Source organism: Saccopteryx bilineata, chromosome 10 (assembly GCF_036850765.1).
Source record: "Saccopteryx bilineata isolate mSacBil1 chromosome 10, mSacBil1_pri_phased_curated, whole genome shotgun sequence".
NCBI classification, from domain to species: domain Eukaryota; kingdom Metazoa; phylum Chordata; class Mammalia; order Chiroptera; family Emballonuridae; genus Saccopteryx; species Saccopteryx bilineata.
Window position 1 is genome coordinate 69,221,525 of NC_089499.1, and position 12,898 is coordinate 69,234,422.

The following is a 12,898-nucleotide window of genomic DNA, read 5'->3' on the forward strand; positions in this document are numbered from 1 at the left end:
ATCCACCGAGCATTAGGGTTTATCCCCTGGCCTAAGGCCTTTGTGATTTTAAAGGCCTACCAAAAGAAAAAATGAGTTGATTGAAAGTACAAAGGAAACCTGCAAAATAAAGAAAAAATAATAATACAAGAAAATATTTGTTTACAGTCAAAAGTATATTTGATACAGTCTGTGATTTCTTTTTAATATGTTTAATATGATGTGGGTGAACTTTCAAAAGTTGAATCTCTGATACAAAAGCCCTGCATTACAGCGTGATGTCAAGGTTGACCAAAATGGGAAGCTGGTGATGACTTTAGGGGTACAGTTACAGCAGCTTTTGATGACGAGATTTTATAAAACCAGTGACTAGATTCACTCAATCCAAATCAAGAAACTCCACATTTTTCTTAATGTCTTGAGTAAAACTTATTTCAGTACAACATTGGTCATTTCTGAAGTTCCACAAGGCATTAGTTTTTCACAAATTTTTCTTTGCTTTTCCATTCAAAATCTTCAAAATATCTGCCATTGTTTTTATAGTGATGCTTTCTGCTTGGCTGTTTCTGCATTGGACTGGAAGTCTAATGCTTTCTACCATCACCATTCAGCTCTTTACATCATAAAGATGAGGCTCCATCATGATGCTTCATTCTCACAACAACAAAGAAACCAAAGGACAACTGTTAATGTCACAGAAAATTAAGAAACTGGAATGGAGAAAACCCTGCAGCGACACAAGGACACATTAAAATCCCCTCTCCACATTGCCTTCATTACACTGCTAACTTATAAGTAGAGTGGTCAAAGTATTCAGATATCTATCTGCATTCAGGTTTCCCTCTTACACTTTTCTTACTTTAGTCTTTTTCTCCTTCTGAATCCAGTCTTCTTCAATCTTTGCATAAAAATTCCTATGCAGGATTATATAGGCAAAATCATTTCTGCTTTGTTACATGGCAAGGTGAGGATGTTTGTATTTCATTTATGCTTTAAATGTGGAACAGACCAAACCATGTAAAATGCAACTGCATTAGATAAGTCAGGTGAGTATAGGAAGTAAAATCTTCTAGTTTTATCCATACGCAAGTCAGTGTGATGTTCTGATAAAAGAGCAGTAACAGAAAACACAATTCTTCCACGGGGTAAAAAACCACTGTTGGAGTTTGGAATGTTTTCTTGTTTAATAGCAAGGCTTTGCATGGGGACAGGGAGTGGGGGAAGAGTCTGGTCACGGGTGAAAGGGAACTTATTTGTGTGAATTAAAAGATGACAATATTAAACAAGGGAAGCATATATTTTGGGAGCAAGAAGGGCATATGTACTGCTGAAAGGCAACAACAATAAACTGCAAAGCTGAGGGTCAGGTAGGTCACCAGCGGGCCCGTCCCGTCAGCCACACTGTCCCCTTAACGCCTGTCTTACTGCCCTGCAGCAACACCATCGAGAATGGAAACCCTCTGCTAAGCTTTGCGGGGACACTGCCTGACCCAGTAGTCTTGGATTGAGCGGTTCTCAGCGGTTCTCACTTTGCTCACAGAGGCACAGGAGCACGAAACGGCTGCCAACGGGGTCAGCCCACTCGCAGAGGATGCTGTTCCTTCTCTCCCAGGTGACTCACTGCGTTGCAAGCTAACAAACCAGTTCCTTTTTCTCTTAAGCATGAATAGCTTCTAAATTATAATGTAGACAGCTGGAAAAAGAATACATCTAAAACCCTGCGTATCCCCTTTTATTCAAGGTTGTAAAGATCCGCTGGTTCATAGGGGAAAAGAAACGACTTCCTGAGAATAAAAATGTCTTCAGACCTGCTTACATACTCTACGAATTCATGTGTCACTTGCCTCCCTAAATACAGTGTGATGATGGGGTTGCCTCTGGCTTATCAGGATCCAGTTCATGCCTGCTTTTCTAGAGATGCCATTTCTGATTTGTGCAGTACACAGTCATCTTAATATATAGCTGTTCATGTTCTATGTCAAACTTTAGTCTTCAATTTTAGTTAGTTTTATAAACTTATATTTCCTGCAATATCTTTAAAAATATTCACAAAGAGAGGATTTTAAAAATGCCTCCTCCTGTTTCAAACTGGAAGCTACCTGAAATGTTCAGATTAATAAAAGAAGCTAATCTTATTGCTATTTAACTATTATTGTAGGGCTTTTTAATGGAATATTTATAATAAGAAAATTTAAATATTAAAAATAATAGATGTCTTGAATTATAATGGTCAATGCAATGATAAAAATGATAACTGACTTTTTTGTATGCTTTGTATGTTTCTCTGTCTGTCATGTACTTTAAAAATGTTATATCAGTCTTTATAGGAACCCCATAAAGTGGGAATTACTATGAACCCATTTTAAAGATGAAAAAACTGAAAGCCAAGTTTTCTAGCATCACACACAGGTAAGAAGTGAAGAAATTAACATTAGGATACAGGCATACTTAACAACAAATTTCACTTTTCTCATCATAATGTTAACTCATTCTAGTTTTGTGTTCAGGATTCATAGAACTTTAACAGAGCATTGATTGACTGCTGAGTGAACAAATGAATTCTCTCTGCTGTATTAGTATAGAAAATAAATTTCACATCAACACACTTGCAGAAAATAAATGCATTCAGGTTCTCGTAAAATGAAGTTAACTTAAAAAATAATCTGGGCAAGAAGGCAGTTTACATTGACTTCCAGTTTACATGTAGTTCTCTTCCTTGTCTTAGCTACACATGACTTGATTTCACTAGTTATAGCATTTTAGTAAAATTCCAGCTGCTAAACAAGTTTTAAAGCCTCACATGAGAAACTTGTGAGGTAGATGCACAATCTGAATTAATTAGACATCAGCTGCAAAACCAACTCTCATCTGTGGTGACTACAATAAGGATCTTAAAGGTTCCTTTTAACCCTGGGGTTCTGGTCTTCATTCAATGACTATATCGTGTTCAAGAAAATAGCTGATCTTCAACATTTTCTAAGAATGTTCATCTTTCCTTGAGATTTTTTTTTTACAGAGACAGAATCAGAGAGAGGGATAGATAGGGACAGAGAGACAGGAACTGAGAGAGATGAGAAGCATCAATCATCAGTTTTTCGTTGCGACACCTTAGTTGTTCATTGATTGCTTTCTCATATGTGCCTTGACTGGGGCCTCAGCAGACCGAGTGACCCCTTGCTTGAGCCAGTGACCTTGGGTTCAAGCTGGTGAGCTTTGCTCAAACCAGATGAGCCCACACTCAAGCTGGTAACCTCGGCGTCTTGAACCTGGGTCTTCCGCATCCCAGTCCGACGCCCTATCCACTGCAGCACTGCCTGGTCAGGCATTAAGATCACTTTAATCATGAGTTGTGATTTCACCCTTATACCAGGCCAGATGGTTGTAAAGAAAAAGGAGAACCAATCCATCTTTCAAGGATGAATCTTGAATAGAAGAGAAATCTTTTTTATTTTATCATTGTTCACTTTAAGGCAATTTTCCATGGTAACTGAACAGTTGCTAATGAGCAATTTGCTTAATAAATGCAGCAAATACACATTATATTGCTTATGAACCATAGTCCTTTTCTGTAATTTTAAAAGGTAATGTTTGAGTCTCAGTTCAGCACTTTCTATAGTCAAAGGACTAATATGACCTAGCCCCACTCTCAGGGTATCTCAGCATGGGCACTATTGGCATTGAGGCATAAATGATAAAGAGGTATAAGTAAGCAAAATGTTCCTCCAGCCGCAAGTCCCCTATTGTGCCAGAGAACAAACTCATAGTGGAAAGCAGGAAAAGAAAACCTTATAAGGCTGTGGGAGTTCTTGAAAGCTAGGAGCTCTGGCTTTTAAATTTTTAATTTAGGTTTTTTATTTTTTTTAAAGGAATGGTAAGTCACTAAAGGTTTGTATTTGGTGAGCAAAGGGAATATTTGATTACAGGGGTGGTAGGGGTAGATGAACTTGGCAGTGATGAACAAGATGGAAGAAGAAAGAAATAATCAGCTGAAATGCCAGTAAGCACCACAGCATTCAAACAGAGAAGGGATAAGGTCTTGTTTTGGATGTCTACTCTATAGTTGCAAAGAAAGAGTTGCTACTGAGAAAACATGGCCAGTAACTCAACCATATTAACTATAACACTAGCCACACTGAACTCAATTACTAGCTTGTGTGCCAGCCTACTCACTAGACAGTGAACTTCTTGAAGGCAGGGATCGCAATGTATTCATTTTTGAATGGCATAGACTAGCTCAAGACTAGTTTGCAGTTTATAAGCAAATAAAAAATGAAACAGAAAGGAAAGCAAAAATAGTGCTTATTTCAAAGGATGGTAAGGATTATATGAAAAATCTATTCAAATCACTGAGCAGAGTGTCTGACAGTAAATGCACAATAAATATTAGCTATCATCATCATCACCATCATCATCATTTTTATTACTCTAGAGAATAAAATCACCCCAAAACAGAAAAGGCAATTCTTCACAAAGTTAGAGAGTAACCCATTGTTCTTCAACATTGTGCCCAACTCTCAGTTTACTTCTATGAATTATGAGAATTTGAGCATTTATTAAATGGTTGAACATATTATTTCATTCATGTTCCCAGAAGTAGGTTATAAGTACATCAATCAAGACAGATTTTCAGGCTCAATTTTGTGCAACTGTCATACAATTAAAGCAATAGCTAGAATTACATTAGTGGGCTAGGACAGCTCTTTGACTCCCTTTATGCAAACATTATTGGGACAATGCTCCTTTTCAAAAGACCTACAATGGCTCCCTGAGTGTTATCATCATCATCAAAACAGATGGAAAATTAAACACCTTGAATATCATTGCCTCCAGTTATTCCAAACTCCCTCTCTGTGGTGAGCCCACATTTAAGGATAGGATTTAGTGTAGAGGTATGTCTAATGATTAAGACTCTAAGTTTTTGTGTATGTAATAAAAGACCCTGGGTTTGGATTTGAACCCCACCACTTTCTGGTAGTATGTCTTGGGAAAGTTTCTCAGTTCTCGTCTCAGGTTCCAGAGTTATAAAAGGTATTAAAAATCACAACTGTTATAGTGAATTTTAGATGACATAAAGTACTTAGCATAATATCTAATAAACTTTATACTCAATTATTACTATTATTTATCCACAAATCCTCTATCTAGCTATGTATGCATCCATCTAATTACTGTTTTAGAGAGTTAGAGCTTTATCTTTAATGGAAGTTAATACTAATTCTGGGATGCATATAATCTTTTATTTATGGATTAGACTGTATTTTTTATAGGATTTACAATATATTTCAAAGTCATAACAGCTGATGATGGGATTATTAGCATTCTTTTCCATGCTTGAATAAAACCTATTCAGTGCTTTTCAAATTGGCAATTTTACATTGGTGAGGATGCAAGTGAGGGTGTGGATTGTGAACTGGGCAGTATTTAAAACCAGGTAATAAGTACAATAGAATTTCCTTGCATGGTAGTTTTTCTTGAAAGTATTTAAAGACAAAAGTTATCTTTTATTTATTCAATAGCTAATAATAAAATACAACATTTATAACAGTACACATTTGGCCCTTGAATAACATAAGTTTGACTTTCATGGACTCACTCACATGTGAATAAATTTTATTATTTTCTTTTCCTTTGTAATCAATATATTAAGGAAAAGTCATACATTTCAAGAATTGCTTCAATTCTGAGATCTAGATTTACAATAAAAATTATTCATAATCTGCTATAGAACCAATAATAAATTATACTTTGAGCATAATTTAAATGGTTTAAAGTAAGCTTGTGACATACCTAAAAAACACCTTCCTATGTCATATATGCACATTACTTCTCCATGTAAAGGTCTCACCACTCAACCTCTAAGTTAGCCTGCTCTAGACATCACTAATTTATGGTCCAAAAAGAAGGGGAAAAATGTAACCAAGGACTGATATAGTTATATATATTAAATAATATAAAAGAGGACATTACAGAAAGGAATGCAATTCTACAATTGCAAGCCCTCAAGAAGCATCTTATTATGATAAACCCTTCCTTTAGAAAGGTATGATTTCTATCACTGGTACCAAAGGTTAAATTATATGGCATGCCAAATTGAAGTAACAGTTGATGTAAAAGAAAAAATGCAGAGGCATCACAATGAATGACACTTTAAGTTGCTGAAAACAAAACTGTAGATAAGAAGAAACTACTGTATTAAATGTGCAGAATAAGCCCTACTCTAGCCTTGGTGCCCAGCTTAAGAAAAAGAATATTATTATTGTCAGAAATTAAGAGCACTTTTCTGAGTTGGCAAAAAGCTCTCTAAAAATTCCCTCTCACCAGAACAGCACCTTTTGTCAAACAAGAAGGTACTGTTTAGACTGTATTTCTTTATGAGATTTGCAATATATTTCAAAGTCATAACAGCTGATGATGAGGTTATTAGCATTAATTCCATGATTGAATAAAACCTATTCAGTGCTTTTCAAATGGGCAATTTTACATTGGTGAGGATGCAAGTGAGGGTGTGGATTGTGAACTGGGCAGTAATTTAAAACCAGGTAATAAGCATAATAAAATTTCCTTGCATGGTAGTTTTCCTCAAAAGTATTTAAAGACAAAAGTTATTCTTTTATTTATTCAATAGCTAATAATAAAATACAAAATTTATAGCAGTACACATTTGGCCCTTGTACAACATAAGTTTGACTTTCATGGGTGGATTCCAAGATGGCAGTGGAGTAGGAAGATGCACAGACTGCTACCTCCCATGACCAAACTGGATTACAAATTAATTTAAGAACAATCATCATGAAAAACCAACTTTGGACTAAAAGAACAGGACACAAAAATCAAGGAGCAGAGAAGAATCCACACTGATCCAGGTAGGGAGTGTAGGGCATGGAGGAAGCTCCCCCACTCCCAGGAGTGAGGGTAGGCTGAGGCTGATGGTCCATGAGGGCTCTCATTGCAAGGAGAGAAACCTTGAGAGGTGAGGGTCCTCAGTCTCAAGACCAGAACCCCAGCTTAGAAACCCAGGGAGGAGATAGCCAGACAGCACTGAGTGAGGAGAAGAGCACGAGTTCTGTCTATGGGAAGCGGCTTGTGAAAGAAAGTGAAGCCTTAAAGGGAAAACACAGAAAATATCACTCACAGCCACTTGCTTGGGGCTCCAAGGGTGAGGAGGGCTGAGAGGACAGGTCTTGCATGAAGAGAGTTGGGAGATCAAGACACGGAGACACAAACAGTGATGGGGAGAGCCTAAGCTGACCTGATCTGAGGTTGACTCATTCTCCAGTACCGATATGGCCATAACTGGGGAGGGGTGGCTCCCTCCACCCAGCACAGGCCTAGAGTAGAACTAGTTGACCCACTTCCAAAAAGCATTCCAGCTCCAATCAGCACAAAAGGTTGTTCAGAAAGCAAGAATTGAAGGGAGGGGCAGTCATTCAGGTTTCCAGGGAGACCTAAGCTACATCTTCCCCTTCATACTGAGAACATGCCCCGCCCCCAGAGAGACACTGGGCAGACCTGACCACACCTTCTGATTCACAGAAATCATACTCACTGTATTCCTGGATACAGTTTCAACTAGGGCCAAAAAATAAAAAACAATAAGATATGCCCACTTCCCTTCTCTTAAACATAGAAGTCCCCTGCTGGGATCAGCAAACAGCAGTGAAATTAAGACTTTTAAACTGCTCTATTAGTTAAGGAGAATTAAAATCTAAGCAACCAGCAGAGGCTGAAGAATAAAAACCTGGAGGAGAAGATGCATTCCATAAACAAACCTCAGGCCCACAAATCTAACAAAGTTGCAAATCACACACAGAAAGAAGAGGAACATAAACCATATGAATCAACAAGAAAAGTCTCCAGAAAAAGAACTGAATGAGATGAAAGTAATCAAATAACCAAATACAGAGTTTAAAATAATGATTTTTAGGTTGCTTAAGGATCTCAAAGCTACAATAGATGGACTTAATGAGCATCTGAATAAAGAAATTGAAAGCATCAAAAAGGACACTGAAATTACTGAAATCCTTACACTAGAAGGAATTAAAAGCAGGTTGGATGAAGCAGAAGATTGAATCAGCAATATAAAGGACAAGATAAGCAAAAGCATAGAAGCAGAACAGCAAAAGGAAACAATGATAAAAAATTCTGAGGACACTCTAAGAGAACTCTGTCACAAAATGAAAAGAATCAACATCCACATAATAGGGGTTCCTGAAGGAGAAGAGAAAGAACAAAGGATAGAGAACCTCATTGAAGAAATCATAGCTGAACTTCCCTAAACTGATGCAGGAAAAAGTCACACAAGTTCAAGAAGCACAGAGAATTCCATTAAAGAGGAACTCAAGAGACCTACACCAAGACAAATCATAATAAAAATACCAAAACAAAGAGATAAAGAAAGAATACTAAAATATATAAGACAAAAGCAGTCAATCACCTACAAAGCAGCTCCCATAAGGATGACATCCAACTTTTCAACAGAAACACTTGAGGCCAGAAGGGAATGGCAAGAAATATTCAAACTAATACAAAACAAGAGCCTACAACCAAGACTTCTTTATCCAGCAAGGCTATTATTTTAAAGTGAAGGAGAAATAAAAAACTGCCCCGCAGAAAAAATAAAAACCTTGAGAAATTCATTACAACAAAACCAATGCTGCAAGAAATGTTAAAGAACCTGTTATAACCAGAAAAAGGGTAGTAAAAAATCTAGTGAAAAAGAAATGTAGAATTACAGAGTAAAATGGCATTAAACAACTACATATCAATAATAACCTTAAATGTAAATGGATTAAATGCTCCAGTCAAAAGATATAGGGTAGCTGCATGGATAAGAAAACAGGACCCATACATATGTTGTCTACAAGAGACACACTTCAAAACAAAAGATAGACTGAAAGTAAAGGGAAGAAAAAAAATATTTCATGCAAATGGAAATGAAAAAAAAAGCTGGGGTAGCAATACTTATATCTGACAAAATAAACTTTAAAACAAAGACTATAGAAAGGGATAAAGAAGGTCACTACATAATGATAAAAGGAGCAATTCAACAGGAAGATATAACTGTTATAAATATCTATGCACCTAATATAGGAGCACCTAAATATATAAAGCAGATTTTGATGAACATAAAGGAGGAGATCAACAGCAACACTATAATAGTAGAAAATTTCAATACCCCATTAACATCACTGGATAGGTCCTCAAGAAAGAAAATTAACAAAGAAACAGCAGACTTAAAGAACACACTAGAGGTGGCAAGATGGCAATGGAGTAGGTGGAGTACAAACTTTCACCTCCCAGAACCAAAGTGGATTACAACTTAATTAAAAAAAATCATTTGGAATAATCAACTTTTGACTAAACTAAGAGGATGCTTTAATCAAGGATCACTGAAGAAGCCACACTAAGACTGGTAGGAAAAGTGGAAACACAGAGAGGGCTGCCCAGGTCCTGGGAGTGAGTGGCAACCTGGACAGACTCGCATGGTAGGAAGTGAGTTTAGCAGAGAGGGGAGGATCCTGGGCCCCAGGAATGAAGCCCCAGGCTGCTGCACCAGAGCCTAGAAAAGGTGTATGGACACTATTTACTTGCAAAACGAGCCAGGATACTGTTTGCAAAAAAGAGACAGATTTCTCAGACCCAGGATACTTCTTAAAGGGTCTGTGCATGAAACCTCTTCCACAAACACTCATCCGAGGCTCCGGGGGACAGGGAGAGCTGAGAGGGCCAGATTAGCAGGAAGAGAGTGTAATCTAGGAGGCACAAGGAGAAACACTTTGAGGGACAGCCACCCTAAACCCTTGGCTGAGTCACTCCCCAAATTTAAAGTGAATATTGTTCCTGAAACCAACAATACCAGAAAAGGGAAGCAGGTTTCCAGCCAAACAGAAGCTCTCCTGCTGCAGTCAGAGTAAAGAATCGCTTAGAAGCAGTGAGCCATCAGGGATACAGTATTGAGTGCTAAGATCTGAGCTACATCACCACCCCACACTGCTGAGTGCTCCCTGCAGGGCAGGTGCTGGTGGGAAGTGGAAGCACGGTCCAGTTGGCAGGGGCAAAGGCCATGGAAGGGGTTCATGAAAGCAGTCTGACCCACGGCTGTGGGCCAGGCATGCAAGAGTGGTCCCACCTGTAGTCCCACCAAAAGGGGCAAGGCGAAAGCTGGAGAACCAGCTGAGAAAAAAATTAACAAAGAAACAGCAGACTTAAAGGACACACTGGATCAACTAGATTTAATAAATACTTTTAGAGGGAGGAGGTGACCTGCCTGGCTCGGATTGGCAGCAGGGCAGTGACGTAGCCAGGTGTGCGCCGGCTTGGGACCACGAAGCCGGTTGGCAGCGGGTCTTCCCTGAGTTGGGATTTTGAAGAAGGCCGTATTGTGGACCCTTTTAGGTCAGAAGACGCTGGAGGGACACTTCTAAAACTACAGAAATTTACATCATGAAGTAGCTTCATTGAGAGTGTTAGATGGATGGATAGAAATATAAGGAGAGAGAGAGAAGATGGCAGTGGAGTAGGCGGACGCACAGATGCCCAGCTCTCACCACCAAACTGGAATACAAATCAATTTAGGAAAAATCAGCATGAAAAACCAACTCTGAACTGCAAGAACACCTCTCAAAAACCAAGGAGCAAAGAAGAAGCCACAACAATCCTGGTAGGGAGTGCCTGAATCTCCTCTGCTTACAGGAACAGAGGGAGGGTGAGGCTGAGAGCCCAGAGGGCATCTCACACAGGGAAAAGAGCAGAAACTACTGTTCACAGTCACTTGCCTGGCGACCAGGGAGCAAGGTGTGTTGAATAGACCAGCTTATCTCCCAAGTGGAAAGGACAGGGAGAGGGACAGACTGTGAGGGGTGAAGGAATGCAGGAGACGAACTAAAAAAGCTGACTCATCCGTGCTGGAGGCGGCCATAGCTGGGGGAGGGACTGAACCTTTCACAAAACAGAGCTGAAGTGCTTCCAGATCAGAGATCTCCAGACATCTATCCAGCTCCAATCAGCGCAACAAGACACAGCTGAAAACAGGAAGTGGGGAGGAGGGGCAGTAACTCAGTTCTCCATGGAGATCTGAGATACACCTCCCTCTACTGAATCTGAGAAAACACCCTGCCCCCAGTGAGATTAGCTGGATAAATAGGCTTTCAGAGTCTCAGGTTACACCCATCACATTCCTGGATACAGTTTCAAGGAAGCCCCCTGCTAATATCAGTAAACAAGACTATCACCTGTTAAGAAAACAAACAAATCGGCCCTGGCAGGTTGGCTCAGCGGTAGAGCGTCAGCCTGGCATGCGGGGGACCCGGATTCGATTCCCGGCCAGGGCACATAGGAGAAGCGCCCATTTGCTTCTCCACTCCCCCCTCTTTCCTCTCTGTCTCTCTCTTCCCCTCCCGCAGCCAAGGCTCCATTGGAGCAAAGATGGCCTGGGCGCTGGGGATGGCTCCTCGGCCTCTGCCCCAGGTGCTAGAGTGGCTCTGGTTGCTGCAGAGTGACGCCCTGAAGGGGCAGAGCATCGCCTCCTGGTGGGCAGAGCATCTCCCCTGGTGGGCGTGCTGGGTGGATCCCGGTCAGGCGCATGTGGGAGTCTGTCTGACTGTCTCTCCCCGTTTCCAGCTTCAGAAATTAAAAATAAATAAATAAATAAATAAAATAAAAAAAAAGAAAACAAACAAATCAAGACTTCAAAGCTGCCCAAATCTGAAAGTGGATTACAGATAACAGCTGATATCAACCCAAGAAGACCTAGAAATAACACAACTGAAAACTGGACGCAGACAACACCAAGCCTAGACTCAACCAACTCTACAAATAAAACACCCAAACACAATGAGAAGACAAAAAAGTGCAATCCAAATGAAACCACAAGTGACACCTTCAGGAGATGAACTGAGTGATATGGAAATAATCAAACTTCCAGATGCGGAGTTCAAAATAATGATTGTAAGGATGCTTAGGGATCTTAGAACAACAACAGATGGTCACTATGAACACCTAAATAAAGAAATAGCAAGTATAAAAAAGAATCAGTAAGAGATGACAAATACAATATCAGAAATAAAGGCCACAATGGAAGGAATTAAAAACAGGATAGATAGAGCAGAGGATCGAATCAGCAAATTAGAGGACAACTGGAATGAAGGCATGAAAGCAGAGAAGAAAAGAGAAAAGAGATTCAAAAAGTCAGAGGAAACTCTTAGCTCTGTGACAACATGAAGAGAAATAACATCCGCATCATAGGGGTTCCTGAAGAAGAAGAAAAGAAACAAGGAATAGAGACTTTGTTCAATCATATGATAGCTGAAAACTTCCCTAAATTAATGCAAGAGAAACTCTCACAAGTCCAAGAAGCACAGAGGACTCCATTAAAGAGAAACCCAAAGAAACCTACACCAAGACACATCATAATTAAAATACCGAAGCTAAGCAATAAAGAGAAAATATTAAAAGCTGCAAGAGAAAAAAAAGTTATCACCTACAAAGGAGCCCCCATAAGGATGACATCCGACTTCTCAACAGAAACACTTGAGGCCAGAAGGGAATGGCAAGAAATATTCAAAGTAATGCAGAACAAGAACCTACAACCAAGACTACTTTATCCAGCAAGGCTATCATTTAAATTCGAAGGAGAAATAAAAAGCTTTCCAGACAAAAACAACTCAAAGAATTCATTACAACCAAACCAATGCTGCAGGAAATGTTAAGGGGCCTGTTGTAAACAGATCAAAGTGGGAAAAAATATAGCAAAAAAGGAATACACCTTTAAAGAAGAAAATGGCAATAAACAACTACATATCAATAATAACTTTAAATGTAAATGGATTAAATGATCCAATCAAAAGACATAGGGTAGCTGCGTGGATAAGAAAACAGGACCCATACATATGTTGTCTACAAGAGACACACCTTAGAACAA

The 12,898-nt window shown here is 39.2% G+C and overlaps 1 protein-coding gene across 1 annotated transcript in view; it reads right to left on the bottom strand.

The window, feature by feature from the left end:
- The window catches only part of TAFA1 (TAFA chemokine like family member 1), a 608,302-nt gene that overhangs the window by 7,122 nt on the left and 588,282 nt on the right, over positions 1 to 12,898 (bottom strand). The window lies entirely within an intron of this gene.